We start from the raw sequence: 21088 nt of genomic DNA, 5'->3' as shown, positions 1-21088 counted from the left end.
TGACTGTTGAGGCCAAATATTTAAATTTCTTGATTAGTCAAGTAATTGTCTTCACCTGAAAATAAAACCTTATGATAAAAATATTTAAATCTTAATCTTATTTTTTTTTTATTTTTTTGTTCAATGTTTGTTTATTGTCATAGGAGAGAGAGACAGAGCGTGAGTGAGATAGGGGCAGAGAGTGGGGGAGACACAGAATCCAAAGCAGGTTCCAGGCTCTAAGCTGTCAGCACAGAGTCCGACGCCGGGCTTGAACTCACAAGCCATGAGATCGTGACCTAAGCCGAAGGCTGACGCTTAACCCACTGGGCCACCCAGGAGCCCCTAAAAATATTTAAATCTTAAAGAGGAAAAATATAATGTTGCATCCGTTCATATTAAAGACCCTCCATTTAACGTGGAGTCACAGAACAAGGAGACAGAAACAACTTGGGAAACAAGCCTTCGTTTCCTGGACCAGCCTGAGACAAGGCCCCCCCTCACAGTGACCCATCCTCTCCCTTACCAACAGCCAACTGCTTTTGTGGGTGTGCACACTTGCATCTGCAGTCCCAACACAAGCTGAGCTCCTCCTGCCACCCTGGGTGACCCTACTAGCCCCTGCCACCGAGGACATCTGAGTTTTAACATATTCCTTGTGCGATAACTCAAGTAACTTCCATAGGCAGTAAATTAACATCCCCTAAAAAAGCATTCTGCAAGCACGCTAACAATGGATGGAGAGAACATTATTCCAGCTCACATCTACTGGGTGCTCATGATGTGTGAACTCTATGCTGAGCCCCATTCCACATGATCACCTTGAAGCCTTTTAGGAACCATATGGAGGTAAGTACCATTGTGAAAAGTACGGGAGATGATTCATTTTCAGAAACATCAAATAAAAGCTGTGCTACTTAACAGCAGGGTTACATTACAACCTACTGGACGTACGTATGAACCCCGCCCCACCCGGCCCACAGTGGAGTCCCAAACCCTTAGATACTTCATTTCCCGGTTCTTCTTCCCCTCTCTGTTTCGCGAACTTACCTTCACGGGCTTTGCAATGAGCATGCGCCAAAGAACAAAGGAGGGACTGAGAGTCTCCGCATCCCTCAGGAAATGTACATTTGTTCCAATTAGACTACTTTTTGCTTACACGGGCATAGGCGATGTCTGGGTAAGGCTGTAACCTCTGTAGTATTCAGCCAATGAGGAATCAGGGGAGGAACTTGCATACTAGGAGATAAATTGTCTGCTGTAACTGCCCCAAGTGTGCCGGTCTGTCAGACACCCGCTCTGACAAGAACATTCATTGAAACCTTGCTTCACTGCATCCCTCCTTTGATTGGGTCAAGTGGGCTTATTTCCCACATCATCACACTTCCTGTATCAATGAGGAAACAGAGGAGTGGTCACTTGACCAAAGCCACCAGGGTTTTGAGTGGTAGAGTTAGGACCCATAACCACATTGGCCTGACTCTAGAGTCTGCACTTAAAGCTCTGATGTCAGGAGATAAATCTCCTACAGAGAACATAATGGAGTCAAAAGCTCTGCAGAAAAACTGTGGGACAATTTGTCATTCTGGGTCTTCATTGCCTCTGCTCTCCTCCATAAGTGCATGTGAAACAAGCCTGGCTTATGCCTCCCCTTGGGGAAAAGATGTGGAATTGATCAGTGCAGGTGATCCAATGAAGAAAAGGTGCTCACAACGGTGGTGGGCTGGAAACTACCTTTGAGAAGGGCTTGTGTAAAAAAAAAAAAAAGGGGGGGGGGGAGGAAACACTTGTGGACAAACCTGTAACTCGGGGTTAACGGGGCCCATGAGGAGTATCCCTAGAACTCCTCGAGTTCTTTGTGACTTCAGAGCTGGTTTCTCAGACACCATGGCCGTCACCTTTACCACCCCACTGGCACCATTACCACTATACTAGAAACCAGAGAAAACAACTGAAGAGGTGCTCCTCAGTGCTCCAAAAGAACCATGAATAACATGTGAGCAGTCTGCAGGAACAGCTTTCTATCAGGCACCAGGCTAAACGTGCCACTGCATTATTTCACTGAATCTTCAACAAGAGTCCTAAGTTAGATAACACTGCTATCCCCATTTAACAAATCAGTAAACAAGACACAAACAGGAAGACATTTGCCCAAGGCCTTATGTGTGGAAGAGCCAGAATTTGAACCCAGGTCTGCCTGGCTCCAGAGCATGAATCTGCTTGGCCCCTTGACTTGAGGTCTTCTGTCACAGTCAGTTGCCTTCTGATCACCTTCTGTTTGCATGTGGCTCCTCCCCCGACCTTGAGCTCCTCAAAGGCAGGGACAGGACTCCTTCATCTCCACACATTCCCAGCATTCAGCAAAGGGTTTAGCCCAAAGCAGGAACCCAGCAAGGCTGGTGAGTGAATCCCCGCATAAAGGAAGTAAGGTCACCTCTCTTTTTAAGAAAATGGCCCTAAAAATGCCCCCAGGATGCCCCTCACAGACGCCAACCTGACCAACTGTCCACTTCCCGTGGTCAAAATCTATGCACCACTACTCTGCTCCCTTGAGCCTGCTCCTCCACAGCCTCACCACAAGAGAAAGATGAGCAGCCATGCTCTGAGGAAAGTCAAGGTGGGCTTAACAAATATGAGCAGTTCATGTTTAAAGCTGTCCTTTTTTCTGCTTCCCTATCTTGTCCTGGAGCATCCGGAGCAAATAGTTCTTTCCTCTCCCATCTCTAAGACTCTTTGGACAAGTACCATCAGCCACACCCAAAGCCTACAGCTAGTATATGGCACAACACATGCCTGTCAAAGTCAGCACTCAAGTAGTTGGAAAGTGAAGGAACAGAGCCCAGAAACCGGGATTCACCAGAGAAATAATGACTTATCAATAAGAGCTTGCCAACATTCAGTTGGTCCAGAGGTACGTCCCAATGCCCACCAAGAGCCTACCCTGAAGACTCAGCAGCAAAGACAGCAGGAGGGTTTTCCTGTGCAGGGAGGAGCCACAGACATAAACCGATGCACGCTATAACACAGTGCGTGTTCTGATCAAGGCAGACACACAATGAAAGTCAAGGGAGTACAAACAGGAGCGGTCACTTGTGCCTAGAACAGAGTAGGTTTCACAAAGGTAGGGATATTTGACCTGGGAAGCCATTCCCAAATCACCCAGGGAGAAGTCACTATTTCCTGACTCCATGACCCCTCTACTGCTCGCCACCCCAACGTTGGGCCCACCATAACTGTTGGGTAATCAGTGACTTAGGTGTCTGTCTCCCTGCACAGTATGTGAGCATCCCAAGGGCAAGGACTCTGGGCACTGTCCACGGCTCAGTCTCAACTGCCCGGGAAATATCTGCTGACAAAAAACAAAAGAGGCTACTTCAGGTTATTAATAACATGGCAGCTACCCCTCCTTGAGCATCTACTAAGACCTGCTATGGCTGCAAGTACTTTGTATGCATGATCTCATTTCCTCCGCACAAAAACCTCAAAAGGCAGATTTTATTATCATCATCCATTTACAGATAGGAAGACTGAAATTCAGAAAGATTAGGTAAATTGTCCCAAGTCATACAGCCAGTGAGTGGCAGCTCAACTTTGAATCAAGGGCTGAATGGAAAGTCAGTTTTCATTCACTAACAAACAGATCCCTTTTCCTTTCTCTTTCTGCCGTCCACCTTGCATCCAGATATACGGACTGGCTGTAGTCTATTGTTCAATGGGACCAAAGCCATTTGTTTCCTAGAAAAGAACAAGGGATGTCTCTTGTTATTCTTCTAAACAATGACTGCTAACCATTACTGAGTAAACATCATGGGGAGGGCGGGGAGACATGGATAAAATTGTGCTTACAACATCAGTTGAAAACATTTATTAAGAAGGAACTGTGTGTACCAACTGGAACACAGTCCAATGTTGGAACAATTTCCAAAACAGATCAAGTGAATAAATGAAGGAGAAAGAGGATGTACAGACACCATTCTTTCTGTAAGAGAAAGGATATACAATAAACAAGAAAATGGTAATGGTGGTTGCCCCTAGGGAGAAGGACTGGCAGCTGGAGGCAAGAAAGACCCTTTATAATTTGTTCCCCTTTGAATGACTTGCCTTTTTTTTAAAGTTGATTCATTTATTTTGAGAGCAAGAGAGATGGGGGGGGCGGTTGAGAGTGAGTGAGAAAGTGAGGGGGAGGGGGAGAGGGAGAGGGAGAGAAAGAGAGAGAGGGAGAGAAAGAGAGAGAGAGGGAGAGAAAGAGAGAGAGAGAAAGAGAGAGAGAGAAAGAGAGGAGAGAGAGAGAGAGAGAGAGAGAGAGAGAGAGAGAGTGAGTGTCACAAGCAGACTCCACGCTGTCAGTGCAAAGCCTGATGTGGGTCTTGAACTCACGAGTTCCGTGAGATCATGACCTGAGCTGAAACCAAGAGTTGAACACTTTTTTTTTTAATGTTTATTTATTTTTGAGACAGAGAGAGACAGAGCATGAATGGGGGAAGGTCAGAGAGAGAGGGGGACACAGAATCCGCAGCAGGCTCCAGGCTCTGAGCTGTCAGCACAGAGCCCAACGCGGGGCTCAAACTTACAGACCATGAGATCATGACCTGAGCTGAAGTCGGACACATAATCGACAGAGCCACCCAGGTGCCCCCCAAGAGTTGAACACTTAACAGACTGAATCACCCAGGCGCCCCATGAACTACCTGCCTTTAAAAAGAGAAGCCATGTGTGATATTTTTTTTTTACTTCTTAAAAAAATAAGATTGGGCGCCTGGGTGGCGCAGTCGGTTAAGCGTCCGACTTCAGCCAGGTCACGATCTCGCGGTCTGTGAGTTCGAGCCCCGCGTCAGGCTCTGGGCTGATGGCTCGGAGCCTGGAGCCTGTTTCCGATTCTGTGTCTCCCTCTCTCTCTGCCCCTCCCCCGTTCATGCTCTGTCTCTCTCTGTCCCGAAAATAAATAAAAAACGTTGAAAAAAAAAATTTAAAAAAATAAAAATAAAAAAATAAGATTAAAAACACCATTTAAAAAAAACACTTTTTGCCAGGCTTCTTCCAAATGCTCGCGTACATATAACTGCAACTGCGAAGAAGTATGTATGCTTATGAACAAAAGCTGGGTGGACTTCATTTATGGTAAAACAGAACTGTGAAACAGCTTTGGTCTTTCATGCTGAGGTTCGCCAATTTCACTAATGTTGCAATAGGTTTTTGCAAATAAATCAATAGCATTTTGAAGACAAAGATACAACATACATATAAGCAGCAGGGACAACGTGCCACACCTTCTTCTTAAATCCCTTCATCTGTTCCTTCAACAAGTATTTAATAAGCACCTACTACGCACTAGGCAAAGTGTCAGACAGATTTTTTTTTTTTTTTAAACAGCAGGTCATTAGTTTCTTCCCCCCTGCCTTTCAGGAAAATATGACAGCATGCTGATGAGAATGCCAGAGCAAGCACAACGCTTGATGTTCTCAGTCTCACACCATCCTCACTCAGCCTAGAAAATGGAGGTCTGGCAAAGAGATTTGTTCAAGGTTATACAAGAAGTGAAGGCCTCAGAATTACCAGTCCTGCTCTCTTTACATGCCTCATGCTATTCTGTTGTGTTGAAAGATGAGTAGGCAGGGAGGGGAGAAATGGACCCTAACATTGAATGCCTAATATATCAGGTGCTTTCACATACCTTGTCTCATTTATTCTTCATAACAGCCTCTCAATGCGGACATGATTATCCTTGTTTCACAAATAAGGCAAACAAAGCTCTAAGAAGTTGAGAAACTGTTGTATAAGACTTCCAACCTGACCCACCTGACTTCCAAGCCAGAGCTTTCACCCTCCATACTGAAGAGGAAAATCAATTTAAAAAGGTAGACTGGGGCCATATCGCAAAGAGCTTCGGGTTCAATATTTTCTATTGATGAAGTTTCTCTCAACCCTGGGTATTGTCACTCCAATAATAACAAGCAAAGAGACGATCCCCTCATTATGCAATGCATGTTCTAACTTTTGTGTGCCACCAAGTTTGGGCTTTCCTTTTAACCCACAGAGCATGATGGTTATCCAGAGGGCAGCAATCTCTGAGAACCATTTACACAGTTTCTGCCAGGACAGAAAGGGAAAACTCACACATGCAAACTGCTAGACCCTCTGGGTGCCCGCCACACAAGCCCAGGCCCCAGTAAGGACCCATCCCTGAGATGCCATTCCCATGATGCCACTGGGCCACCACCACCCAGCTGAGAGGTAGTGAAATAGGCCAGCGCCACAGTGGTTGGCCTCCAAAAGTTCCATACCTCCTAAAGTAAAGAAAAATGCAGGCCAGTGCAGGAGAAGCCTCTTTCTCCTGCAATGCAGGTAGGAGAAATGACAGTGTGTTCAAACTGCTAGTGAGTAGAGGTACTGTGCACCAAAAAGTCACACACATGGGTTCCCTGCTATCTTCTGGATAGGAGGGAGCCCTCTCATCTTGATTTCTTCTCTCTGCCCCTGTAGGAAGCTAATGAAATTCTCACATTCCTTTCTTTTTAGTGTCTTCCTTCTGGAATGTGGTAAAATCAGAGTTCCTACTTGGATGGGAAGGAAGAATTCCATAAGGCTCAAGCCTAAGCCTCATGATCCAGCTCAGAGTCCTCGCTGGGGTTGGGGTCTAAAGGTCAGCAAACAATTAAATGTTCCTCGGTTTCCACCTGCCATCGCTCCCTGCCACAGCTCCCTCAGTGGCCTTGATCCAAGACAGGACTGAGTCTTTTGGGCACTCTCTGCGATAAACCTCATCCCAAACTCAAACAAGAAAATGGTCTATTAGAAATACCTTTCTCTTTAAACCCCTAGTCCGTGAATCCAACCTCCCTATCGGCGAAGACGAAGGAGACTCATAACTTTAGCCCATAATTTGCTCAATAAGCATTTTTCCATCCTAGCCTCACAAGTCCCCTGGGAGGCACACAAGGCAGGTTGCGCGCTGCTATGGATGCTCGTTTTGCAGAGGAAGACACAAAGCTCAGAGAGGTGAAAGACTCTCCGGGGGTTACACAGAGGCAAACGCTTCTGAACCCTCATTCCTGTTCTCCCCCCTCACCAGGCTGCCATGTCAGTCTTTTGGAGACTGCCATTGGGAAGATCTGCAGCAGCATCTGGTACCAGGACCCTTCAAGCTTCACACTAACTACTCTTCCAGCAAGCAACACTTCTCAAACACATTTCTGATCATCGAATGAATGCCAACCGCCGGCCCCAATCGAGGCAGGCCCCCCTGCAACAGTACAGGGAAAGCCCCTGAGATCGTGAAAAACGACGCGCCCCACTTACCGCACAGCGTGTCATAGCCTAATAAACGGGGCGAGCTAAGATCCAAGTCAGCCTCAAGAGAAGCACAGGCAGGCCCGGCCAACCCCTCTGGCCCAGCGGCAACCCTCGAAGCCTCCAGAATATTCAGAAAGCCCAAAGCTCGCGCGCCCACCCAAACCCCACTACAACGGAGAGAGCTGCATTCCCTGCTCCGGAGACCACTCACCCTCCGCCAGCTCGTCACCTGAGGCACCGCTTCCGGACCTGCAACCGCTCGGTGCCCCGCCCCCCGCCCCTGCAGGTCTCCCTGGCCCCGCCCTTTGCACCTGTGGTTTTTTTCAGGCCCGGGCTCTCCAGCAGCTCAGACCTCACCTCGCAGCCCCCTCCCACTGCCTAATCTGTGGTCCCACCTTGCCCCGCCCCCACACCTGCAGCCCCCTCTTCCCCGCCCAACTGCCTCCACCAGCCCCGCCCCCAACACCTGCGGCCTGTCCCCACCTCCACCCCCACACCCACTGCCCTTCACACCAACCCCTCGCAGGACGAGCGCGCCTAAGGCCCCCCGCGCCCCTGAACCCTCCCAACACCACCCCTGCCCCCCGGCCCCGCCTCCCTCCCCGAGGCCCCTCCCCGGCCCAGCGGCCCCTCTGGGTCCCGCCCCCCGCACCTGCAGCTCCCTGCGGCCCGGCCCTCAGGGCCCCGCCCCGCCCCGCCCCGCCCCGCGGGCCGCTCCTCTCACCGCCCGCTCTCGCCGCCGCCGCTGCAGTCCCGGCCGGTCACCTTGACGCGGGCCGCAGTGGCTGCCGCCGCCTCCTCATGGCCCTGGGAGCGGCCCAGGCGGCAGCGGCGCCTTCGCTCGCAGGCCGGGGCCGGGCCGAGCCAGGCCGGGGCCGGGCCGGGCGCAGCTGGAGCGCGGGCCGACGCGGGAGCGGAGCCGGTGCCCAGCCGCAGTAGGAACCGTCCGCTCCTGGGCCTGAGCGGCGGGCCGTCCAACCAATCGGCGCGCGGCGCCCGACCAGCCCACCCAACCAGTTCGAGGCAGAGGCGGGGACACGCAAATCGGCCGGCTAGGAGCGCCAGTGCGCAGCCGCTGCAGCTTCGGTCCTCGCTGGCCTCGGCCTCAGTTCCAGCCTGAGGACGCCCTCTCAGCCTGTAAGGATGCTTTCCGCGGTCTGCACACCCCTCTCAGTGCCCTGCCACGCCCATTTTCTTCCTAGAAATAGCAGTGCATCTTATTCCCCGTACATCCTTCCAGGCCTCCTCCAATCTCCCCTTGAAGTCCCTACCTAGGATTTATCGTTTTGAACAACAACAACAAAAAAAAAAATGGTTTTGTGAGAGACATCACCTCAATGCTCATTCTATTCAACTCAGAGGTAGGCAGGGAACACAGAACGCCAGAGCCAGAGGAAACCTCAGAGAGCGGGGGGTCCAACGCATTTACTTTACAGCTGGGAAAATTAGGCCCCAAGAGGTGAAGGGACTTGCCCAAGACCACACAATTGCAAAGCAAGCGGGGAAATGAGCCTGCCCCTTGTCTCCCTGCTCCCACATCCTTTACTCTGTGCCAGACACGAAGAGGTAGGCAGGGAGGTCAAGTCATTTGATTACAGTCGCAGAGGTAACAAGTTGCAAACACAGTCGAGGTCAGGTCTGTGACCCCCTGGAAGTCCAGAACCACAGTAAGGAGCCCCGACATCCTCCCTTACTCCCATTGATTCTCGGGCACAAAGACATGTAGAACGTCATTTTGACAGTTTTCAAATTCATTTAGAAGTTACGTCCGAGTATGGAAAGATTTGGTTCTTGTGTTTCCCAAAACTTACAGAGGAAAAAAAGAAACGATCAAACAGAAAGAAAGTCAGTAGAAATTAAACCAGTTCTAAGTTTTCAGGGACCTCAGAGGGAAGTTTCAGCCATTTTGCATTAAGAAAATCATCATCATCAAAGAAAATACCTTATTTTACTTAAGGAGAGCAAAAGACAATGTAATGCAATAGTTCTGCTCAAAGCCCCTGGATTCAGAAATGCACAGGGTTGTGGTTGAGTACAAAAGCTGGAGAGACAGATTGCCTGAGTCCAAACTCAGCAAGCTGTGTGCAGGTAAGCAAGTTACTTATCGTCACTGTAGCTCAGTTTCTTTGTTGAAAAATGAGTGTGCTGAAAACAGCAGCCTGTTCAGAAAGACTGTTGGGAGGATTAAATGAGATGATATGTGTAAGAGAGCCTAGTACCTAACAGGAGCTCAATAAACATTAGCTATTGTTATTGCTACCTGTGTGGTGTAGGGCAAACATGGAAAGAGTTTGGGACAGTGCTTGCAATATATGCTTGCCAAATGGCATCTATTAATTTCTTTTTATGTCTATTATTTTTGAGAGAGAGAGACCATGCAAGCAGGGAGGGGTAGGGAGAGAGGGAGACAGAATCAGAAGCAGGCTCCGGGCCCTGAGCTGTCAGCACAGAGCCCGATGTGGGGCTGGAACTCAACAAGCCGTGAGATCATGACCTGAGCCGAAGCCGGATGTCCAACCAACTGAGCCACGCACGTGCCCCGTAAACCCAATTTTGAAATGAGAAAGGATCTCAAGAGATAGTTCTCCAAATAAGGTATACAAATGGCTAATGAGTACATGAAAAGATGTTCAATATCATCAGCCATCGGAGAAATGCAAATCAAAACCACCATGAGATACCACCTCACACTCATTAGGCTAGCTATAACACATACAATGGACAATTATGAAAGTTGGTGAGGAGATGGAGAAATTGGAACCCTCATACACTGCTGGTAGGCATGTAAAGTGGTGCAGCCACTTTGGAAAACAGTCTGGCAGCACCTTAAAAGGCTAACCTTGGAGTTACCGTATGACCCAGCAATTCCATGCTTAGACACATACCCAAATGAAAACATACCTCCATACAAAAACTTGTACATAGACGTTCATAACAATATTATTCATAATGTCCAAGAAGTGGAAATACCCCAGTGTGCATCAACTGATGAATGGGTAAATAAGATGTGGCATATCCGTACAAAGGGCTATAAAGAGAAACAAAGTACTGATTCATGCCACAACATGGATGAACCTTGACAACATGGTAAGTGAAAGAAGGCAGATCACATATGATTCCATTTATATGAAATGTCCAGCACAGGCAAATCTATAGAGACAGAGTAGATTAGTGGTTGTCTAGGGCTGGGGGGATGGAAGAGTTGGGGGGTACTGGCTAAGGCATGTGGAGTTTCCTTTTAAGATGATGAAAATGTTCTAAAACTGATTGTGGGGATGGTTGCACAACTCTGTGAATATGCCACAAGCCGTTGCATTGTACATTTTTAATTATATAGTGTATGGATCGCATCTCAATAAAGCTGTTTTAAAAAGTTGTCGTAACGTCGGATCAGTCATGTCACGCCCATGCTCAAACACCGTGTAACAGGATATGGAGAGGATCTCAGCTGCATTCACTGGCGTCTGCATTGCCTACTGTCTCATGTGTGATGCACTGGTGGAGTGCTTGCAACATTTCATGTGTTTGAGTCACTCAATGAAGGGACGGAACTTTTGAACCACAGGAGGAAAGGAGGGTTGGAGAAGTCACCAAGGGGCAATCTCCCAGGCCAGCTGCCTCTCTGGGTAGACTTGTACTTCATGGAGAGCCAAGCTTTGAAACAGTCCAAGGAGCTGCTTTCATTAAAAATGCTGATCAACAGGGAAGCTGTGATAAATAGACTCTAGGGTGGCCCCCACAACCTGCACCCCCTGATGCCCTTGGCCTATGTGATCCCCTTCCCTGAGTGTAGGCAGGATCTGACTTGCTTCTGACCAGAAGAAGGCAAAGGTTTTAGGATGGATGTTATTATGTTGCATAAGATTATAACCCATCTTGCTAAGAGACTCTCTCCTGCTGCCCTTGAAGACACAAACTGTTGTAAGTTGCTCTATGGAGAAAACCAAGTAGCAAGGAACTGAGGGCAACCTCCACCCAGCAGCCAGCAAGAAACTGGGACCCTCAGTCCAGCAACCTGCAAGGAACTGAATGATACTGATAATCACATGAGCTCGAAAGCACACCCTTCCCTTATCAAGCCTCAGATGAGAGTGCAGCCTGGCCAACACCTTGATTACAGCCTTGTGAGACCCTGATGCAAGGGGCCCAGCTAAGCTGAGCCTGATCCCTGACCCACAGAAACTCTGAGATAATAAATGAGTGTTGTTTTAAGCTGTTCCATTTGTGATAAAATTGCTATGCAGGAATGTATAACTAATACAGCGGCTCAGCCCACCCTGTCCCGGTGCCCAAGAGGCAGCTTCTGTGCAGAAGCCATCAGTGTGCCCCAGTACAAGGAGGATTCTGGAATGCAGAACTCCTCCAGATGCTGGGGGCTTATGTCTTTGGGGGTATCAGGAGGCAGAGGATAGGATCTGGAAAAGAGCACCATCCTTGGGGTACAGATAGCAGTGGCAATGGTGAGATGCCCCCAAGGGGAAGCAGCCATCAACATGGGCAGTAGAGGGAGACTGGAAGAACGGGAGTTGAGAATAAAGTTTTCATTTTGGTCAGTTCTAGAAAATAATGACCGCTTTGCCACTTCACAGCTATGTGGCCTTAGACAAGTTTTCTCATGTATGAAAAGGTAATAATATTTAGAGTACCTAACTTGTAGGGTTCTCCTGAGGAAAAGTGGTTTAATCCTCTAGTGGCCACGAGAATGCAGACCTCTGACTATCAGGAGCTTATGTAATCAAGGGCCCAGCTGCTGCGTTATGAAACCCAACAAAGCATTTGCACTAAGGCAACACTATGTATGGGCTGCACCCAATGACGGACCATTGCAGGGATTCTAATGCATGCCTGCCCCTGGGTGACAATGATAGTCCTCTGATGGTCATCTTTGGCTCAAGGACTCCTCAGCAGCCTTGCTGAACCTCCTTTAGATTGCATGGTAGTACAGGATGCTTCCACACACTTCCTTCCCTTTCTCCTTCCCTTGGGGTCAGGTTTGCATCACAGTCTCATGGCTCTCTCAGCCTTCCTGAGCTCCTTACTAAAATCACTGCATGCTGGATCCTGTATGGCATCTGCTTCCCAATGAATCCGGACTGGCACAAGAAGTACCAGGAGTGGTCAGGGAAGACAGGTGGTAAGATGCAGATTTAGGATGGGCTCACCCACTGCCTAGCAGGCAGAGGATGCCCTCCTGAGGAAACACAGATAGTCCTTGAAACGAGATGATGGCTCAAATGCTGAAGATTTCATTGTTGGTGACCTGGGAAGATATCTCTGTGGAGGAGATTACTGTGGTAGGTGCTGTGATGCCAGCATGTAAAATATATGGGGAGAGGGGTGCCTACCTGACTTAGTCGGTAAAGCATGCAACTCTTGATCTAGGGGTCATAAGTTCAAGCCCCATATTCATTAAGAGTCCGATTTTGGCTCAGATCATGATCTCACGGTTTGTGAGTTCAAGCCCTGCATCAGGCACTGTACTGACAGCTCGGAGCCTGGAGCCTACTTCAGGTTCTGTGCCTCCTTCTCTGCCCTTACCCCCACTTGTGCTCTCTTTCTCAAAAATAAACATTAAAAATTTTTTCAAATAAAGATTTTAAAAAAATAAAAAAGTTTTTTTAGGGGTGCCTGGGTGACTCCATCGGTTGTGTCCAACTCTTGATCTTGGCTCAGGTCATGATCTCAGGGTCATGAGTTCAAGCCCTGCATTGGGCTCCGCACTACGCATGGAGCCTACTTAAATAAATAAACAAACAAATAAAGTGGTTTTTAAAATAAAATATATGGGGAGAACAATGTCTACAAAGACAGGAAGTTAGTTGGTTACACCTAAGCTGTATTACAGAAGGATAATGAGAGACTGAGTGCTATTAAGGAGCAGTTAATGGCTAAGAAGAGCTGAGGAACTCTGGAAGCAGCTTACAAAGAGACCCTCATCACATATGGTAGTGGAAAACAGACACTTTAATGGCAGGCTGAAGATCTAATTGTTAGAGTCTAGAGCTCCAGAGATGTTTGTAGTTCTTCGTTCCCACAGCCAAGGTGAGTGTTGGACGAAGGTCAGGGCCCCCCAGTAGGGAAAACCTAGGATCCTAAAAGGTGGGACAGGGATATCTGGATGTACGTCCCTGAGGATATTGACTCTGCAACGTGCATCCCAGGGCCTTCTGAGCTTGCCAAGCTAGAACACCTTTCCTTAGTGAGAGCAAGAGCCACCACTGTGCTATCAGGTGCTACAGAAGCCCTTCCCCACAGACGACAGGTGCCCCCACCTCCTCTCCAGGCTGCCAGGCTGGGCAGTTAGGGTTAAATCCCAGCATAATCTGGCTCAGGAATGCACCAGACCTGATAAGGGGAAAAATAGACTATATACTTAAAGAATGCAAGAATTAGCCATCACGTGCTGAAAGAAGACAGGGGAGTTCCCCTCAGGTTGGATTTTGTGGGTGCTTGATCAAGGAAGCTGGAATGCAAGTCTAGACAGGCAAGAATTCATCAACTCAGGAACATGTTCTTAGGACACTTTCTTTAACATCCTAGCAAGGACCCCAGCTACTGGAGTGGCTCTTAGAAGCCTGAGGAAAACAATGGCCAATTCTCAGTGACATAGAAATATCTGAATTGCCCCAGTGGATGGTAGAAGGGGGCATGGTGACATGGACATAGAGTTACCCTATTAAATGGTTTCTGTATTTGGAAATTAGCCTCTTGCTAAAATTTATTTGTAATCCCAAAATAAATACAGCACTTTCGAGATCACTCACAGACACATACAAAATTTTAGTCACCTGATGTGCACGTTCCCAACAGAGGTCAAAGCAAGCAGACATTCTACCTTCATGTTCAATGCTCCCACGGTACACAAGTGTCCTTCCTGAAGCCTATCTAGCACCCTGTTTTTCATTTTTGTGCTTCTTTTGGTGATTTAACTGTTTAAAATTATCCCTGGGCATAATGCTGAAGTGCTGGATAGTGTTCCTAAGCACAAGAAGGCTGTGATGGGACTGAATGAGAAAGTGCATGTGTTAAATAAACATTTCAGGCATGAGTTATAGTGCTGTTGGTCATGAGTTCAATGTTCACTAATCAACAATACAGTTGATCCTTGAACTAATGTTCAATGTTCAACTAATCAACAATACAGTTGATCCTTGTAAAACATGCATTTGCACTGTACACATCGACTTATACATGGGGAAGGGCAGAGAGAGAGGGAGAGAGAGAATCCTAAGCAGGCTCTGCTTTATCAGCACAGAGCCTGATGCAGGGCTTGAAATCACAAACTGTGAGATCATGACCTGAGCAAAATCAAGAGTTAGATGCTTCATCAGCTGAGCCACCCGGGCACCCCAATATGGCAGCATTCTAATTCTATACTTTAGTTTTTACATTTAGCAACCATAAGTCAGTAGATTCAGCCCCACTTTCCCTGTGTTCCAAAGTCAGGTTTTTAGTTGGTCAAGGCTGAGGACTGGCTCCAGACCCGGTGAAGTCACCAGGGCAATCTATCCTGAGAGCCAACTGGTTGACCTTCCCCTGATACAAGCCTCACTCTCTGCAGTGATATTCTTTATGAAAAAGCCATTTCAACGTTGGCATTTTCTATAGTAGACACTCCATAAATATTCATTGAATTGAGTTCTACTGCCTCCCCATGGACACAGGGGAAAATCTGAATTTCTTAATAAGAAATAAAATATACCTCAACATCTGTCTCCAGTCACCCTATCCACCCTCATCTCCTATTTACTAGGATTTACAAAGCATTTACTATGTTTCATCTCATGAAATACATGATTGCATTCAATAAATACAGATGTGCATAGGTGTCATAGAGGCCATTATGTATAAATTATTATATAATGTGACATCTATCATATGTTGTATGTACATGCATACAATTTAACCTAAATAGTCTCACACAACCTATGTCCTCTGTAAGTTGTTTTTCCACACTCAACAATATGTCATGGACATGTCTCCATGACATAAAGGTTTATTTACACATTTATATCACCATTTTAAATGATTCCCTACCATAGCATTGTAGGAATGTACCAGATTTACCAATGAACATTAAAGTGGCTTCCAATTTTTCAATATTATAACCAGCACTAGAATGAGTAAATTTATACATCTTGTTAGATCATTACTTATTATATTGTCTTATTAAGTTAAATTCTTAAAAGTGGTATTGCTGTATCAAAGGGAATGCATATTTAAAAATTTTGAAACATGGTACCAATCTACCTTCCAGAGATGCTACATGGACTTATATTTCCAACATCAGGGTATGTCTTCTCATTTCCCACCCCCACCCCCAATCAATGCTGGGTATTACCCCTGAATAAGTAGGAAAATGGTCCCTCATTATTGTTTTGATTGCTTTCTACAGAGGTAAAACATCTTTACTATGAACTTACTAGACTTGAGTATATATTCTTCTGTGGACTGTTTCTTTAGGTCATTTCCCTTTCTAAAATTGGACTCTTCAGGGCTTCTGGGTGGCTCAGTCAGTTGAGTGTCCAAGCCTTGATGTCAGGTCAGGTCATGATCTCATGGTTTGTGAGTTCAAGCCCCTCATTGGGCTCTGTGCTCACAGCGCAGAGCCTGCTTGGGATATTCTCTCTCTCTCTCTCTCTCTCTCTCTCTCTCTCTCTCTCTCTCTCTCCCCTTCTCTGTCCATTCCCCACTCGTGCTGTCTCTGTCTCTCTCAAAATAAATGAGTAAAACTTTAAAATTAAAAAATAAAATAAAATTGGACTCTTCGTCCTTTTTCAATGAATTTTAATGTTTGTTTTTGAGAGAGAGACACACACAGAATGTGAACGATGGAGGGGCAAGGATAGAGGGAGACACAGAATCCAAAGCAGGCTCCAGGTTCCAAGTTATCACCACAGAGCCCGATGCGGTGCTCAAACGCACGAACTTTGAGATCATGACCTGAGTTGAAGTTGGATGTTCAACAGACTGAACCACCCAGGCACCCCTAAATTAATTTTAAAAGTTCTTGCTCTATAGGGGAGCCTGGGTGGCTCAGTCAGCTGAGCATCCAACTCTTGATTTAGGCTTGGGTCATTATCTCATGGTTCATGAGACTGAATCCCACGTAGGGCTATGCTGACAATGCAGACTCTGCTTAGGATTCTCTCTCCCTCTGTCTCTCGCTGCCCCTCCCATGCCTGTGTGCTCTCTCTCCCTCTCTTAAAGTAAATAAACTTTAAAAAATAAATTCTTGCTCAATATATTGCCAAGGTTTACTTCTAAACTTGTAGCAGTTTTGGTGGTGTTCTTGTTGCTTTCAGTAAACATGTTTTACATCATGTATAGTCAAATCTATTGTTTCCATTTCTTATCCTTAAAAAGATCTTCCCCAGTGCAAAAGCAAATAAGTCATCACCTCCTTTTTAAAAAGACTAGTTCCTTCATGGTTTCATTTTTCTACTATTAACTATTTCATTCTCCTGAATTTTGTTTCTGGTCTGGCCTCTTCTTCACTTAGCTGGGCCTCCTCCCTCAGATTGGGTCTCTGTTGGTCTCTCCTCCCTTCAGCAGGATATAGATTCTTAAGGGATCTCAAAATGAGTGTCAGGCAATATTAGCCCTAAGCCTGAGGTCTCCACTTGCAGGATGTCCACTGGTTCCAGCCAAGGAAATGGAATTTATACCCAGTGGAGGACTAGTAGCCCTTCTTTTGTTTCATCTTTTTTTAGTGTAGGGGCGCCTGGGTGGCTCAGTTGGTTAAGCCATCTGACTTCAGCTCAGGTCATGATCTCACGGTTCATGGGTTTGAGCCCCACATCAGGCTCTGTGCTGACAGCTTGGAGACTGGCACCTGGTGCAGATTCTGTGTCTCCCTCTCTCTCTCAAGCAGGGGGAGGGGCAGAGAGAGAGGGAGACAGAGAATCCGAAGCAGGCCTAGCATTGTCAGTGCAGAGCCTGACATCGGGCGCAAACCATGAGATCATGACTTGAGCCAAAGTCAGTTACTCAACCGACTGAGCCACCCAGGTGCTCCAGACTGGTAGCACTGCAATGCTTTTCCACGGTGCACCAGGGCTGGCAAAGGCTCATAATAATGTAATTCCTTCAGGAGACAGCAGGAGGGAGTGGTGTCCTGGGATCACGGTCAGACCATCTGAAGTTTGCCATTCAGAACCTGCCAGAATGGCTGTCTTAGTGCCCAGGACAAATCCCAGGTGTAGAATACCCTGTCTCTGGGTCCTCTATCCTCAGAGAGCACTCAGGGTTACCAGGCCATGTCATTGGCTCTTTAGGGGGAGTCAATGAGGCTACAAGCCTCAGTTACCCACACAGAGCCCAATTCTTTCCATCTGAGCTTAGACCATCATACCCAGATAGCACCTGACACTTTATAAAGGGGAATATTTCCACAAGTAACATTGTAGGCAGAGAGGTGCTGGGTTGACCTTCAGGTGGAAGAAGTCGCCAGTACTCACAGGGTCTGCAGCTGCTCATCCCGAAAGTGGGGCCTTTCAACCAGAGCCTGGTGGCAGGAGGTTCCTACAGGCCACCCTGGGGAAAGGGGGACCAAGCAGCGGAGGAAAAGGACGGACTAGTAGTTTAGTGATCGAACTCCAGATGTCATTCCCATCTCACCACCAGCTTGGCCGGGGGCTGGCAGGCAAGTAGGGGTGAGCAAGGCCGGAGCATGGGGAGGCAGTTGTGTTGAAAAAGGCAAAGAGGAAGTGAGATGAAACCAGCAAACGCCCTCACTGCCTTCCCTCTACAATACACGCAAGGCGGGCATCCCTTTGCTCAACGGAGTCAGTGCCAGCGGCCCGTGAGGTCAAGAAAGCCAGAGCACCCTGGAGAGCAGGACAAGAGAGAATCGGGGGCCACTGGGAGAAAAGCTCTCCAAGGGAATGTTCCAGGAAGCCTCAGGAAATCCAGATGCAAGAATCCATTCTCAGAGCCCAAATTTCCCAAACTGAAGGTGGCTTTTGACGCTCACATTAGTATTTGGAGAAGTGGAAAGAGTGAAGCTTCGGAGGGGGTAAAAAAAATAACAACAAAATCCGCTGCAAACAGCTCCAGGGATCCGGATGTGCAATGAATAGAATGCCTGGCAGAGACAGGCTAGTTAGAAGAAGTCACACGAAAGTAACGTGTTTGCCAAAGAAGTGTTCTTCCAAGTTGTGGATTCCACCACCTCAGTTCCAACAAAATTCTGTAAGAAACACGTCTCATGATAATATTTGTGAAAGCTCTGAAGTGGAGGGAGGTGGGCAGGCAGAAAAGGGAAGAATGTTCCCTTGGCCTAGACTTCAGATGGTATGAAACGTTAGGGTTCGGGAGTGAACGGTCAAGAAAGAATTTTTGAGACACCTTCGGTGCAAGAAGGGTGGTTTTATTAAAGCACAGGGACAGGACCCGTGAGCAGAAAGAGCTGCACTGGGGTTGTAAGGAGCGACTGATTCTATACCTCTAAGTTGGGGAAGGGGTTAGGCTAGCGTAAGTCCCTAAGGAATTTGGAAGCAATGTTTCCAGGACCTTGAGGGGCTAGCTGTTGTTAGGGTAAGGTCATTTACTACTGTCTAGTAAAACCTTACCCATGAGACCCTTCAGATGTGTATCAGTGGGCCCTATGTTTGGAGGATGATTGCTAACATATATCTTGGTGGGGGTGGGGGGGGTTGTGTGTAGAGATAAAGGAAGTTTCCAAAGGGATTTTCATATGTTAAAATAGACTTACAGGATCCTGAAGATCAGGCTAATGTCAAGTTAAGGCTGCCTTTTGCCTTAAGCAAAGTATTAACATTTGAGGTGGCTAAGCTCCTTGAGCAAGGTCACTCTGCCCGTCCCAAGTACAGGTCAAGAGGCTGTAGTTCAATTTCTTTCTAAATTTCTTTTGCCTTCGTTCTCCACATCATAGAGAACATAGCCCATGACATATTTAGCCTAGAGAAGCCCAGAGATGGCTGGGAGACCGTAATGTTCTCACTGAATATTTCAAGCATGTGTGGTCCTGGGGAGTGGAAGGAGGGCCAAGGGTCCAACTCCAAGGAGGCAAACTTTATGCTCAGGATAAGGACGTTATCATGGAAAGCTATCAAAGATGCAGAGTCTCCGGAGAGGTAGCCAATTTCCGCAAGCAAGTAGCAACTGGAGATTACTTAGATGGACGACTACTACTGTAGGACTTCCGGTATTGGGAGATGGGGAGCAAGCAGTCTGGGCGGAGCCTTCCCACTTATGAGAGTGTAAGGGTCGTTCCCTGCCAAGTTGAGCAGTTCGGGGAAGGAGGCGGAATTCAAAAAATGAGTTCCCCTCTGATTTGCACATTTCAAAGAAACACACACACACACACACACACACACACACACACGGCACCTGAAGGTGGTATGAGCCAATTGGCAGGATCCATTCTAGCTTGGAGGCTTGGGCCATACACAGCCACTACTGGGGCCCAGAGGAGTGCAGGGAAGAACGGGGCAAATCTTGTGTTGGGACACAAAGAAGTGCCAAGGGCTGATCAGAGTGCCAAGACCAAGGCCAAAAGGGATGAAGAAATGTTCCGAGTGCCAGGACCTCACTGCCCTGGCAGCAAAGCTTGAGGTGGGCTTGTGACATAGTCATGGGGGTGGGGGGATGGAGCGGAGGCACCACAACCGCCGGCAACACCTAGCCAGCCAGGACAGATGGGATTGTCACTGTCCCCTAGAGGCTCCGTCAGACTGATTAGGTCCAAGCTCCATTAGGTCAGATGCAGGAACAAAAGAAAGCCCTAGTAAGCAACCTCTTTTGAAGATGAAGGGCAGGGGACCTATTTGTTGTCTCAGATGGGACAGGAACGGGATGCAGCTCTGCCCAAGTCGGCCGTGTGGGTGAGTGCATTATAATCCACCATTAATGTAGACGATTCTCCTCCCACCCCCTCTAGAGTGATAGTACTTTCTCGACCACCGACAGCTAGGTCAGCAGGCTTCACGATACACCTTCCGCCAAGCAGTGGACAGCAATCCCCCCGTGAGGGCTCCCGGTGAGGGTTCCAGGGCATGACCCCAAGTTGATGTGTTCTGCACGTTTCCTTCCAGGTGGCCTCTTTCTGCTATTTGTGTTCTGAAAAGTTTTGAGCTGTATTTGCTGACAAAAGGTATGCAAGTTAGGTCTGTTGTGAAAAACAAAAGGAAAACATCACAGGACGTTAAACATAAAAGTCATTGAGGCATGAGGGGCTTTCAAGGAAATGGCCCAGGAAACAGGGATGAAAATCAGCCAAGCAATTAGGGATTGTTGGTTGTCCTTTGACATTATAAAGGACATCATAAACTTTATAATGAAGCCAGAAGGGTTCAGCCAGTTGTATGAATTACAATAGGAAGAAACCAAAGGATCGTGCCTTCAGGACAAATGAAAAGAGCCAGCTGCTGGCGGTGGCCTTTGTCAGCAAAGCAGCTCAACACAGTCTACACACCCCTGCTCCAACTCAGTGGATCTGCTTCAAATGGTGCTCCCATTTCAAGAACCACATCCCCTCGGGATATTCCTCTAGCCCTGTCAGAGAGGCTGGCCCCAGACTCTGGACTTGGGCTGCCTTTCCAGCCTTAAAGAGAAAGCAAATCTATCGGAAGCCATTGCCTCACAAATTATCTGAGCCACGAGAGTCCAGCTCCATCTTATGGATAAACCGGGACGAAAGAGGGTGAGGCACCTGCTTACCGTCATGGTCAGGCACAGGTATGGCTAGAAGTCAGACCTGAAGTCGATGCACTTTCCCCATTGAGCCCTTGATTGCCTCGGGAGTCCCCCCCCCCCCCCCCCAGCTGGCACGTGAAGCTAGTCCCTAGTCCCTACG

General features: G+C 47.6%; 1 protein-coding gene across 8 annotated transcripts in view; it reads right to left on the bottom strand.

Moving 5' to 3' along the window:
- The window catches only part of RALGPS1 (Ral GEF with PH domain and SH3 binding motif 1), a 268245-nt gene extending 260077 nt beyond the window's left edge, over window positions 1-8168 (bottom strand). For 6 of the 8 annotated variants that reach the window (XM_042965073.1, XM_042965076.1, XM_042965077.1 and 3 more), the window contains exon 1: window positions 7994-8168. The gene's annotated coding sequence lies outside the window, so the exon portion shown is untranslated. Of the gene's footprint in view, window positions 1-7275; window positions 7374-7480; window positions 7553-7993 lie in introns of those variants that run through there. The other 2 variants (XM_042965074.1, XM_042965075.1) reach the window with 2 other exon arrangements.
- Window positions 8169-21088: the final 12920 nt, after the last annotated feature.

Source organism: Panthera tigris, chromosome D4 (genome assembly GCF_018350195.1).
Source record: "Panthera tigris isolate Pti1 chromosome D4, P.tigris_Pti1_mat1.1, whole genome shotgun sequence".
Taxonomy (NCBI): domain Eukaryota; kingdom Metazoa; phylum Chordata; class Mammalia; order Carnivora; family Felidae; genus Panthera; species Panthera tigris.
This window is presented reverse-complemented; position numbering and strand designations above follow the sequence as displayed.